The sequence below is a fragment of the Pezoporus occidentalis genome, unplaced genomic scaffold, assembly GCF_034315485.1.
Source record: "Pezoporus occidentalis ecotype Australia unplaced genomic scaffold, CSIRO_AGI_Poc_V1 ctg45, whole genome shotgun sequence".
In the NCBI taxonomy this organism is placed as follows: Eukaryota; Metazoa; Chordata; class Aves; order Psittaciformes; family Psittacidae; genus Pezoporus; species Pezoporus occidentalis.
The window spans coordinates 859309-871538 of NW_026915780.1; the positions used below are offsets into that span (position 1 = coordinate 859309).

The window sequence follows — 12230 nt, forward strand, 5'->3', positions numbered from 1 at the left end:
AACATGCTGTTATCTGGGATGACCACATTTTGTCTCTGCTTGGCAACAGCGATGTGTGTTTGCCATTGGGATGCTGTGTGCAAAATGTAATTGGAATTTTCAGGATGTAGTAAGGCCACAGGAAAAGGTGGCAGTTTGGGAATCCCTGGGAAACACTGTTCTTTACAGGGAGGAGCGGACCCATATGAGCAGCGTTCATATGTGGTCAGCCCAGAGAGATGTGAACAGCTTTGATCGGAGACAGGATTCCCAGCAGAGATCTCGTGTTGCTGGTGAGCCCAGAGAAGGCAACGTGAGCAAGGCACAGCAGCTGACCCCTCCATTGGCCGGGAGGTGCAAGATCCATGTTTGCAGAGGTCTCTTGGCTGCTGTGCAGCTCCCTGGCTCTGTACAGGACCCTCAGCCATCTCCATCGCTTTCAGCATCGCCTTGGTTGCTGCCCTGAGTCATGGGCACGTCTTTGCTTCCTACAAATCCCTGTTGCTCTCCCCAGAACGATTGTTTTGCCCCGCACAGTGCAAACAGTGCAGCTCTTGTTGATCGCAGTCATAATGGATCTGAGCTCTTCTAACTGACAGGAGGATGGGGCCAGGAGGGGCTGGGCTCTGCTCCCAAGGAACAAGGGATGGGACAAGAGGAAACGGCCTCAAGCTGCACCAGGGCAGGTTTAGATGGAGCTGAGGAACAATTCCTGCCCCAGAGGGTGCTCAGGCATTGGAACAGGCTGCCCAGGGCAGGGCTGCAGGCACCGTCCCTGCAAGGGTTCACACAGCGTGGAGACGAGGCCCCAGTGCCATGGGTTGGGGGTGGCCTGGGCAGTGCTGGGGTAAGGGTTGGACTGGAGGAGCTTGGAGGGCTTTTCCAACCTGGGTGATGCTGTGATTCTATTCTATGATTCTGGGAGCTGAGTCAGCATTTCACAGTAACTGTGTTTAATGTTGGCCAAATACAAATAACCCCATTACAGCTCCATCTGGGGTAGGAAATGGTTTGATTTAGAGTTAATTGAGTTTAAGTTGCCTGTGTGGCGTTACCCCTCGGGGCTGTACAGAGGAGGCTTTCTCTGCAGTGCTTGCATAGGCAGAAGCTCTCACGCTTTGTGGGCAAATTAAACTTTTGTGGAGGAGAAATCAGCATTAAACAGCCCTGCCAGGGCAAGCTGAGTCTGCACTTTCCATTGGTACCTTTGTTTTGTATATAGGGAGGAACATTCTCCCAAAGAACATGAGAAGCTTGATGTCAGTAGGGAAACCTGCATACAGAGCGCCCGGGATGTAATTAATAAAAGTTGAGGTGATTTCCCTAAATTCAAAGAGTAATTCCTAGATCTGCAATCATCGATAGAACGTGACTCCCTGTGAAGGAAAACATTAAAATATAAAGCTTTGATCACTGCTAAAATAAGATAACTAAATAAAACCACACTTGCAGGTGAGAGCTTTCACTTGTATTCCTGTACCGATTTTCAGTTGCTGAGCTGTACTGGGGGCTTCCCATGCTCCAGAGGTAAGTGAAAACACAAAGTCTCTGGAAACAACTGTCTTGGTCTTTGGTCTTTTCTGTGGGTTATAAATGAACATTTCTTCAGTAAGATAACAGGAAAACACCTTGGCAGGTAATTGCAAAATGAATCTGTACATGTCTACCTTTGCACGGACACGTGCAGTGTGCATACAGCCAGTAAGGCTAGTTATCTGATGTAGTTAAGGCAATATCCCTCAAAATCTGCTCTGGTGCTCACAGCTCAGTTCCAGATCTTTCCCAGCAGCGCACACTTCTCTTGTACGTAAATGTGTGATGGTTTTGGTCATGGTGCTTCCCTCTGTGTACATCTGTGTTGTGCCCTGAAACATGTTGTATTTGTCTGTATGAAGAACCAAAGGAGCTGTAACCCTCTTCCTGCTTTATGTCATGAGGAGCTGCATGATACTGGGTCCTTTGCACTTGGTTATCCCTGCGGACAGGGGCCCTGGGAAGGTTTTGAGGTCTCTGTGAGAATCTGGAGTCAAATGGATTTAGTGCTGCTGGACACACGGTGGGTACATTTCTCATCATGCATCTGCAACATTGCAGGGTAATTGCTAAGGCTGGAAAATCAAGTCCTTGAGGCTTGGGAGAATTATTCTTGACTTAATATATTCCTGTATTTGTGATGATTTACCATTTAATTACATGGAGACGGATACACTGTCCACGTTGCTCACTGCCTGATGCAGCACATCCTTATGCACGCTAATTACACCCTCCTGTATAGCCAGAATTATAAGTTTCTCCATGGGATCTCCTATAGTGCTGTTCCTGCTCGTGCTAGAATGCTTCACAAAGTTAATTTGTTTTCTTCCCAACACTCCTGTGAGAGGAGAAGGCATTGCCCATGTTTTTAAATGGAAAATTAAGGTACAGAAAGATTAAGCACAAAAGTATCTATTAATTTTGCCAAATCTGACATGCCTCATAGCTGTTTTTTCAGACTACCTGGTACTATTAATTACATCCATATTTAATCACAGAAATGGTTAAATATAGCACTGGAAGGGATATCAAGTCACGCAGTAATTCCCCTTGCTGTGGATAGGATAAAATCCAGGATATCCAGGTAGGATAAATGCCTAACCCTTAATGATGGAGATTTTGTGACTTTCTGAGCTGATCTATTCAAGTGCTTAATGTCTGACTTCTATGTTCTTTGCTTCAGTTTAATCCATTGCATTTTGCTCCTTTCCTGGGAAGAGGAAAACCAACTTATTTCAATTTCTTTTGCATCTTTGAAGACTGTCACCATGCATATCTCTTTATTTTTATTTCTCCAGCCTGCTTCTTCCTCTTTCCCAGTAGGCATTGCTTTCCCCAGTCCTGGCTGGTTTGGTGCTTGCTTTGGGTACGATACATCCTCCTGCAATGTACCTTGCCCAATGAGCCATACTGGGTTGCTTTTATCCCCGTGTGCTTTAGGGTGGTGTTTGGGGTTTTGTCTTCACTTTGCCATTGTCTGTGCTGTCCAGAGCCTTTCCTGCAGAATAACTTTTTAAAGAGCAATTCCTCTGTAATGTAATCAGTTGTATTGATGGAATTCAACACAATGATGATTCAACACAGTAAGGGTGCTCCACCCCGGCAGTGTTTAAGGTCAGGTTGGACAAGGTTTGGAGCAAGCTGCTCTAGTGGAAGGTGTCCCTGCCTGTGGCAGGGGTTGGAGCTGGAGGAGCTTTAAGGTCCCTTCCAGCCCAAACCAGGCAGGGATTCTGTGATTTGTTATGTCTCTGTAGATGCAACCCTTTGCACTTATCTTTATGAATTAAACCCTACTCATGCTGTTTCCACTCAATAAGAGACAACTCTAGTTGCAAACCAGCAGCTCTGCAAGCTGGATCTCAGTGTCTCAGGCTGAGCATCTATCTGAAAATGGGAAACATCAGGTCAATAAAAAGCTGGGTTTGGTAAGTGAATCCTCTGCATGAGGGAGATGCCGGAGGGGCAGTGAGGGAGGCCAAGCATCTGGTGGTGAACTGCAAGGTCCAGTTATAACGCTCACACTCAAAGCAACCTCGGTTCTTGCATCACCTCATTTTTTGAGAGCTTTCCTTTTGTAACATGCGTTTGTTTAATGCCACATTTTAAAATCACAGAATTACCTGGCCTTTAAGAAAAGCAGACTGCAAAACCGCACCATTGTCCTCGTGCATCCTTGCACAGATATCCCTTTATGCATGGTGTAAGAATCCAGACAGTCCATTCCCATTTGAAATGCTCATTAGGAAAAGCCATGGAGCCAGCTGCAGGAGAGGAGAAGGGGAAGAAGGGCGACTACTTTTCCAAATTCTTTTGGAGACAGTGTTATCAAACTCAAATATGTAATAAATAAAATAAATAAACAGAAACAGGTAGGAAACCACAGCATGTGTGGATAAATAAAATCTGTGGGCTTTTATTTTAATAGAATAATTATTGTTATTAAAGGCCTGAGAAATATTTGGAATATTTCCTTCCATCATCACTGAAATTTCCCTTTCTTTGGATGGTGCCTTCTTTGCTTTTCCTGTATAACGATAAAGGTGTCATGCCATGTACCTACAACAGGAAGAGCACTGAGTTTGCTCTCTTTGCCTGTTGCAGAGTCATAACCTCTAATTCCAATCACCTTTCCCAACTCCTTTATACCTAGGGTATAACTCCATCTTTGTTATATCTTCATTTCAAACACCACTCATAAAGTATTTTTTAAAAGCTCTGTTCATAGTTGTATTTGGTGGCATTTTGTGATGTGGGTTTTTGCACCTCAAAGCCCAGCTGTTGCAGAATCACACATTGACTATTGTTAATGAATAGGTCATCCATCTGCAAAAGTTCCTTTAAAGTCCTCTGAATACAAGAAGTATGATCTGCACTAAGGAAAATGTAGGCTCTGTGCAAACATATTTTACATTCTAGCACTGTTCTCACTAATGATTCTGGCACCATTTTTCTTTCAGGGAAATAAATCCTAACTGAAAAATAAAGTAGCTTCCTTTTTCTTGTCCTTTGTGGGATAATTTTTATTCACAGACACTGGACTTGGAGTGGCTTTGTGCAGTATGTGCCAGAGCTTTTTTAATCTCTTCTGAATGTTGCCAATCTCAAAGTATATTGTTCTGGACAGGGGACAGGACAGATAGCTGGTGAGAAGTTAATACAGGACATCAAGCTACTGAGCGCCAAGGGAACACAAGCCATAGCGCATCGATGAAGAGCTCGGGGAAGGAAGTTTAAAACTGAATTTACTTCAGATTTAAACCTGAAGTATGATGGTGAAAGATTCCTGAAAGGAAGGGCACCAGGAGAGTGTGTTGGGGGCAAATAGGTGCTGGCTCTGGCTGTGTGTGGTGGGGGCTCGGCCACCAACATCATGGAGACCTTGCCTCCGAAGTCCTCCTGAGCTGGAGGTTGTGCCTTGCTCTGTTTGTTCTTCAGAAGGCTTATTAATTAATTTGAGACAATGAAATGTACTATTGTGATCGTAAGAAAGGAAAAGGAAAGATTTTGCATACTAAATTAAGCAGAGATGCACTTTATCTCAGCCTTTGTTCAGGGGAAAGGAAAAGCAGATTAATAGTCAAACGTTTGCTGTCTCTTTTGTGCTAACGTAGAGGCATAAATACTGTTTCAATTCTTTTAACGCATATATATAGTGATGCCTGTGAAGCAGTGATAAGTGTACATCCAAACTGACTGAAAGGCTTTTTTCTCATGGTGGGTTGTTAATGATGAGATATATCTGAAAGAGTCAGGGGCAAAGAGAAACTGCTGGTAGGCACTAATCATTAACAGAACAATAGCTTTGTGGTTTTCCACACCTTACTGCTAAAACCACGAACATTGTGAAACCTGAAGTACAGAAAATAAAGAAAATAAATCTACTCTTCAGATACAGTTGATCTTTGTCTGGTGATCTAAGATACAGTATTTCTAGAACCTACTGCCAGCCAATAAAAGCAGAGTTGTCCTCCATATTTCTTCTCGTTTCTTGCTGATGAGTTTTTCTAACAATGGTGATTGTAGCAGTATTTGTTTGGAGAAAGGAATTTTCTTGGGGAAAGTCATGTTTTGTATTCATCTGCCTGTGACACCATAGAGAAACTGGGGCTATAGGTCATCTACTTGGTCTAATTCAGAAATATGCAATCACAAATTAATGCCAGTGGTAGCAATTAGCATTAAGAAGTATGTTTTAATAGCATCTCTCCAGAAAACACATGTTCAGATCTGATTTACTATTTATATGCAGATTTTCTGATGTAAATGAACAAAAAGAGATGAAGAAACCTTCGAGTTTTCTTTTATATGCTCCCAACTTTTAAGTGATCTAAATGCAAATACATATGAAAGTAGAATAACAAGTGCCCAATCTTCTCTTTATGGCACTGCATCACAAGATAAGCATCAGGATGGTCTGTTTATGGGTTTGGTTTTGATATGTTGGCTGTTAAGACCAAGAGTATAAACACACGGCAGCTTTATTACTAACCAGAGTAAATTAAAATACCTAAAGCTTTTACCCCGATCAGACAGGTCTTTACAAAGCATGAGATACTGCTAGCAGTTAGGGATATGGGATTTATGGGAGGCCCCTTTGGGTTCAGGAAAGGCATTTGTGCCAGGTAGAGCTGATGCTGATGGAGATGGGTTTTCAGAGCTGTGATGCTGAAGGGTTTCACAAGAGTTCTGCAAATCAGGGTGAGGGTACTCACCTGTGGCAGTAGAGGTATTGAAAGAGAAAGGAACCGGGTACTAGAGCTACTGTTCACCATCACCGCTCTGGGGAATAGCCAGGTAATTAGGGATTGGGTCTTTTTTTCTGACTCAAATTGTTGTCTGAGAAGTCATTGAGAATCTCCTGTTAAAAAATGAGATTTCTGTGATTTTTTAAATTTTAGTTTGATGAGTGCTCTCACTGTTTAGATAAAATGCCCTACATGTTATCTCCCGATAAACATGATTTGTCTTCCTCAGTTCTCTTTTTGTGTTAAGACTGAAAAGATGTAATACTGGTCTCAACTTCCTGGTCAGGTAACAGGGGTTTTAAACACATCCGTCCAACCAAAAAGAATTGTAAGGTATTTCCTGCTCCTGAGTAGAAAAAAAGCTGTGGGAGCCCAAGAATAAGTGGCAAAGCTTTTGAGCATCTCAGTCTAGCAATTTTCAGTGCTGTATTTGTACTTATAATTCTTTCCATGGTTATTAATGACATATTGCTTATTGTACTAAAGCCTAATTTGTCTAAATACCAACCTGACAATGCCAAGGTTACCCTGAGAATCCAAAGACAAAGTTAACATAATCAGGAATCTGCTCTACAACTCAAAGGCTTCTATAATCATGTCCAAGACACTAAAACTGTGAGAGATCAATGCTTTTGTGAATGCATGGGTCATAGTGAACACGCTTTTGGGAATGCACGGGTCAACAGGGACTTCCTTAGAAGCAGACTGTTTTAAGTGGGTAGGACAAATTAATCCAGTTGCCAATAAAACTAAACAATCACAAAATGGAAAGTGGCCAAAAGTAACTGCAGGATTTCTGTGAAATCCAATTAGATGTTGGAAAGGAAAACGTCATCGCTGTGCGATGAACCCCCCAGTACAGTTAAATGGAAAACGTCAATTCAGAAACTCTACTGACTTTTCTTCAAATCTAATGAAGCTAATCAAAAATATGTTTTCATAATCAAGGCAGCAGTGATGGCAAACATGGTGTTTCACTGCATCGGCTTCTGCTTGTCTGGTGTGGGTAGGCAGCTTCAAGAGGCATATTGCAAATCTGATACTAAACCTTCTGCTTCCTGACGATTGTCTTTGATCCTGTGATCACAAAAACCAGGACTGACAGCATGAGCAAGTATTACAAGGCAGTAACAACTCTGTTTTAATACATTTTTAATGCTGTAAAAGAGGTGGTGTGAAACCAGTGAGAGATTTTACACCAGCGTTTTAGTGCCTGTCATTATGGCAATAAAAAGTTAAAACCTTTCTTCTATGGGTTAAGAATATTTTGCCATAACTTACAACTGAATTTTCATTTCACTGATAGTATTTTCAAAGAGGATAAGATTTTTACTTCCATGGCAGAGATTGAATTTTGTGTGTGAGTATATGATTAAATGAGGTGACAGCTCAGGTTACAGGAAGAGCTGACCCATTTTTGCTGGGTTTCCAAAGGAGATGCTGCCCAAGGATGTTTAAACACCAGAGAGGTCAGAATTCAGATGTGAAGAGATGGATAAAATCAGTTTTGTTTTTTGGATAAAATCAGACCTTTGTTTCTGAAAGGTCTGAATTGAAACTCTTCCTGGAAAGGTGTCAGCTTGGCATTGGGTGCAAGTGCTGCTTTGGGGTCACTGTCTTAAGAACAGGCTGAGACAGATGCTTGGTACCCTCCTGCTCTTTGCAGATATTCAACGTGCTGGAAAAGCAATTAGGAAAAAAAAGTCTACAATTGCAATATTTACGGCTCTCTTCCTGTACTGAATCTGCTGTTTCGAGGAACAGAATGAAGAATTCACCCAAGTGGAAAACAGGCAAACACGAAGCTGATAGCACTGCTTTTGCAATTTAGCAGGAAAATGAGAGTTTAAAATACTTGTTTCTTCATTGCGTAGATAGAGCTATGTGTTTTTTTTTCTCCATAAATTTACCTTGTTCACATTTCATTATTCTCAGAAACATAAATACAAGGAAGCAAAGGAAAATTAGAAAAGTGGAAGGCATCTAAAATGGCTGCTTAACCCCATCTTGTAGCACAGTGAACTCTACAGCAACCCTTTAAAGGTTCGTGAGCAATTCCTGTGTGTGGCTGGGCTTCACCTGCCCATGCGGCTCATCCGTAGTCATAGAATCACAGAATCAATCCAGTTGGAAAAGCCCTTCAAGCCCATCCAGTCCAACCGTTCCCAGCACTGCCCAGGCCACCGCTAACCCATGGCACCAAGGCCTCGTCTCCATGGGGTGTGAACACTTGCAGGATCCGAACAAGCCAATGACACAGCCAACCATCGAGGGGCAAAAGTTGCTGCCAGACAAAGCAAAGTGGAAAGCTCAGTTGGCTTTGCACTGAGACCTGGAACCAAGGCTTCCATAGCCATGGAGCGATACACCACGAAGAGTGATCATGGCTGTACAGCTCCGTTCATATCATGACAGAGGTTAAAATTCCACATGCATTTATGTGATCCCTCAGCATGTGTACATTAGAGGCGTGTTTCTGTGGGCATTTAGACCACCAGGACCCCCAGCTACCGGGGATTTTGAGAAGTGGAAAGTTCACACAAAGGCCGGCTGCTCTGGCAGCCTGAGCAGTTCTTCCTTTGGATAGTGAACTGGGTTTGAGGGTATGGATCCTATTTTTATCCCTTGCAAATGAGCAGTGAACATCCCATTGATGTAAGTGAGCAGGTCCAATGCCTTTGCAGAAACCAGTGACATTACTGTCACGGCAAGTTAGGAAGAAACAAATTCTGAGCATTTCGGTTTCACTCAGAGGAAAGCTATTAGCTGCTTAGTAACAGGTGGGAATGAGATTTAAATCCCTTTAAAAGACAATTGCATAGTTAAAAATGCATTTAGTCCTGCTATTGGCACTTTGCAGATCTTCTTTCATTATCCTTCTTAAGGAAGTGGGTGAAATGTATGTCTGAGTCTGAGCCTGCCTCCTACCGCCTCCTACCACCTCCAACCAGGGACAGGCTGCAACAGCTGAATGACATTTATTTGCTTTGCAGACATTATTTGTCTCTCACGCTCTTGAAGAAATAAATTTTCCATATGTTTGACACATTAAAAAGTGTACTGAACATTAAAAGCAAAATAATAAACATCGTGCCATGGGCATGACGAATGCAGTCGGCAGAGATTCACTTCAGGAGCTAAATGCCTTCAATTAGGGTAATGCCAGTTTGTGTCTCAACATGAGCTGGCTGTGCTTCTTATTTATCACAGATGCCTATGAAAAACCTGTCCTTGAATTCTTTAGAAGCTTTGACATCTTCTCCATTCAAGACTGAATAAAAATTAGCTATCCACCAATATTTTTTCTATTTCCAATAGGAATCCCCTTTTGCTTGCCATTTACCTTTCTAAATGTGTTCCAGTCATTTTAATTCTTCTGTGAGTTTTGTGCTCTAGATGAGATAACTGTTCCTGGGAAAATATTGCCTGCCTAATTCTTTGCCAGAGAACTAAACATTGATTTCTTTTTTCCCTCTCAGATTATTCTGATGAAGAAACGTAGCTTCACAGAAAATACATGCAAAGGGGGAAAAGCCATCTGTAAACGTTAAAAAGAGCAAACAAATAGCTGGTTTAAGACAAAGAATCCTGATGGATCATTCTGAGCAGAAGAGCCGGCGGCAATATAGATCCTGCCAATAACTGACAAAAGCCTCAGCTTCTGAAAGTGTCTGCAGACTTTGGTTTCGGCTTTGTGTTTTGGAGACCACATAATATAAACTGGAATTGTAAGAGGTATTCAAAAGCAGAATAAATTGCAAAATGCAGTGTAAAATAGATGGGCTGCATCTTTTTCCTCTCCTTTGGTCACACTATGATAACATGTCTGGCCACTCTTCCCTCTACACTCCTGCCACAATATAAAACAGGGTTAGAATATCAGTGGAAACTGTCTTGATGATAGCAAAGTGATGTGCAGCATTGTGTAAATCACCCAAGAAGTGTCCTGTGACACTGGACAGTGCAGGTAGGCTTTGCCCAGCGCCCATGGATGCTGTGCTCACCAGCACAGCCCTGTCTTGATGCGCAGCATGGACAATGGGCTGGAAACAGCTGGAAAAGCCAAGTAGCACCATGCACAAAACTTCCAACCGCCAAACTGGCTTATCCTCTCTCTTCTGCTGCTCAGTCACTTAAACTTCCATCACTGTTCCTGCAAGAGGAAACATTCTGGGCGCCTCCACGATAAATAAAGGTTGAGGACCGTTATCATTAACAACCTCCCATTGATTTATTGCTCCCCTCTGATCAAGGTATTCATCTCTTCTCTTAGTTGAGATTGAAATACTGCTGTTTTTTTACCAGTAGTGGATAAAAGGCATATTTCATTACTTCCAAGAATGTTCTGGTGCTCTGCTTAGTGGTTGCACACTGATTTTTTTCAGCACATGAGCAATCACAGTAATGTGGTTGTTATTTTCACTAAAGATGAAAACAGGTTCTTGGAAAAATAACAGAGGCGTATTTTGAGCTGAAGCAGAGGGTTTGCCTCCTGGAGACTGGCTCCTGCATGAGAAGCATTGTAAGATCACTAGAATTTCCCTGCAAAGACTGCTGCTCCCTGGAGGCGAGGTTTCATCTTGTAGAGCGCTGCAGTCAGAGGAAATAACCCAATTAATGTCAGTGGGTTTTGAATCAGGCTGAGGCATCCTCAATAGTTCAACCAGAAAAATCAGATTGGTTTTCAGAGCTGTGATCTGTCCTGCACGCCTCCGTCCCGTGAGGAGCTGATGCGCTTCTCTACAGTGGCCTGAACTTTAGTGAAGTGGGGAACAGCGGTAGAGGAGAGGTGAGGATCTGCCCAGGGCCACCCTCTGTTTGACCGCGTGGTGCTCAAGCACACCGAGCAGTAGCTGTGATCGTCTTCCTGAGCATCCTGGGAATCCCATGCAGGTTTCCCAGGACACATGGTATCTGCAGGTTTGTGTCTGCCCTCCGTGAGGGGATGTGGCTCATGCACAGAAGGTGAAAATAAGCGTTTGTATAGAAGGAGCTGGTTTGAACTCAGACCTTAGGCTCCTCTTTTGTGTTTAAACAAGGCAGTTAAGTGAAACCATCAGGAACACCCAGTGAACACAGATTTTTTTACTGCAAGACATTGATGGCATTGCTTAAACTGGTCCTGCCCTGGAAGTTTCTGTCAACCACCAAACCCTGCCTGTATGGATCTATGGAGTCCTGCCCACTCAGCATGTTCCCTGTCCTGGCACCAACTGCAACCAACTCCAAAGGGATTGTTTTAAACCACCACCTTTATATGTTTTTAACTTCTATTTCTTTAACTTTCAAAGTTTAGAGCTTTCGTCTGTCCTCCAGGTAAAGATCTGTCCTGAACAACAGCAGCTTGGGCTCTCCAGGTTCAGAGGTGCCAACATCTGCAGCCAGCATCCCTTAGGGGGTAGCCATCTCCCATTCCTCACCCTGATGCCCCATTTGTGGCTGAGAAACTGGTTCAAGAAGCTGGTGCAGAGGTTGGGTTGATCAGCTTTTTTGCATCATCAACCTGGAGTGTTCTGGGGGTGGGTGGGAAAGGACAAAACAGGGACATCCCTGCCCCAAAGGAAGATGCATGGGATCATTGCACCAGTGCAGATTCTCTTGGGCCATTTAACCCTTTTCTGCAAATCACAGCTCACAGTCCAGTGAGTTTTGCTTTGGTCACATAAAGAATGAAATACTGGCAGCTGTAGGAATTCTCTCATGTTTTGTATGGAACATTGCATTTAAATACACCTCACCTGGTCACCAACACGAAAGCTGGCGATGAGTGCAAATAACTTGTCAATATGAAATTAGATCACCAACATTTACTAGCTTTTCTCATGACAAACGTCAGTGCTGTACACCATCCGGGTGACTGCAGCTGATTATGGGATGTACGTTTCTCAGGGCACTTGCACTTTGCCTCAGGTAGGAAACACAAGGGAAACTTGGGAGGGACCTCAAAGCTCCTCCAGCTCCAACCCCTGCCAC

The 12230-nt window shown here is 43.1% G+C and overlaps 1 long non-coding RNA gene across 1 annotated transcript; it reads left to right on the forward strand.

The window, feature by feature from the left end:
- Positions 1-1280: 1280 nt before the first annotated feature.
- LOC134172185 (uncharacterized) lies at positions 1281-4726 on the forward strand. Its single transcript, XR_009967857.1, has 3 exons — positions 1281-1510; positions 2179-2596; positions 4637-4726. It is a non-coding gene; the product is annotated as an uncharacterized LOC134172185 (long non-coding RNA).
- The last annotated feature ends 7504 nt before the right edge of the window (positions 4727-12230 follow it).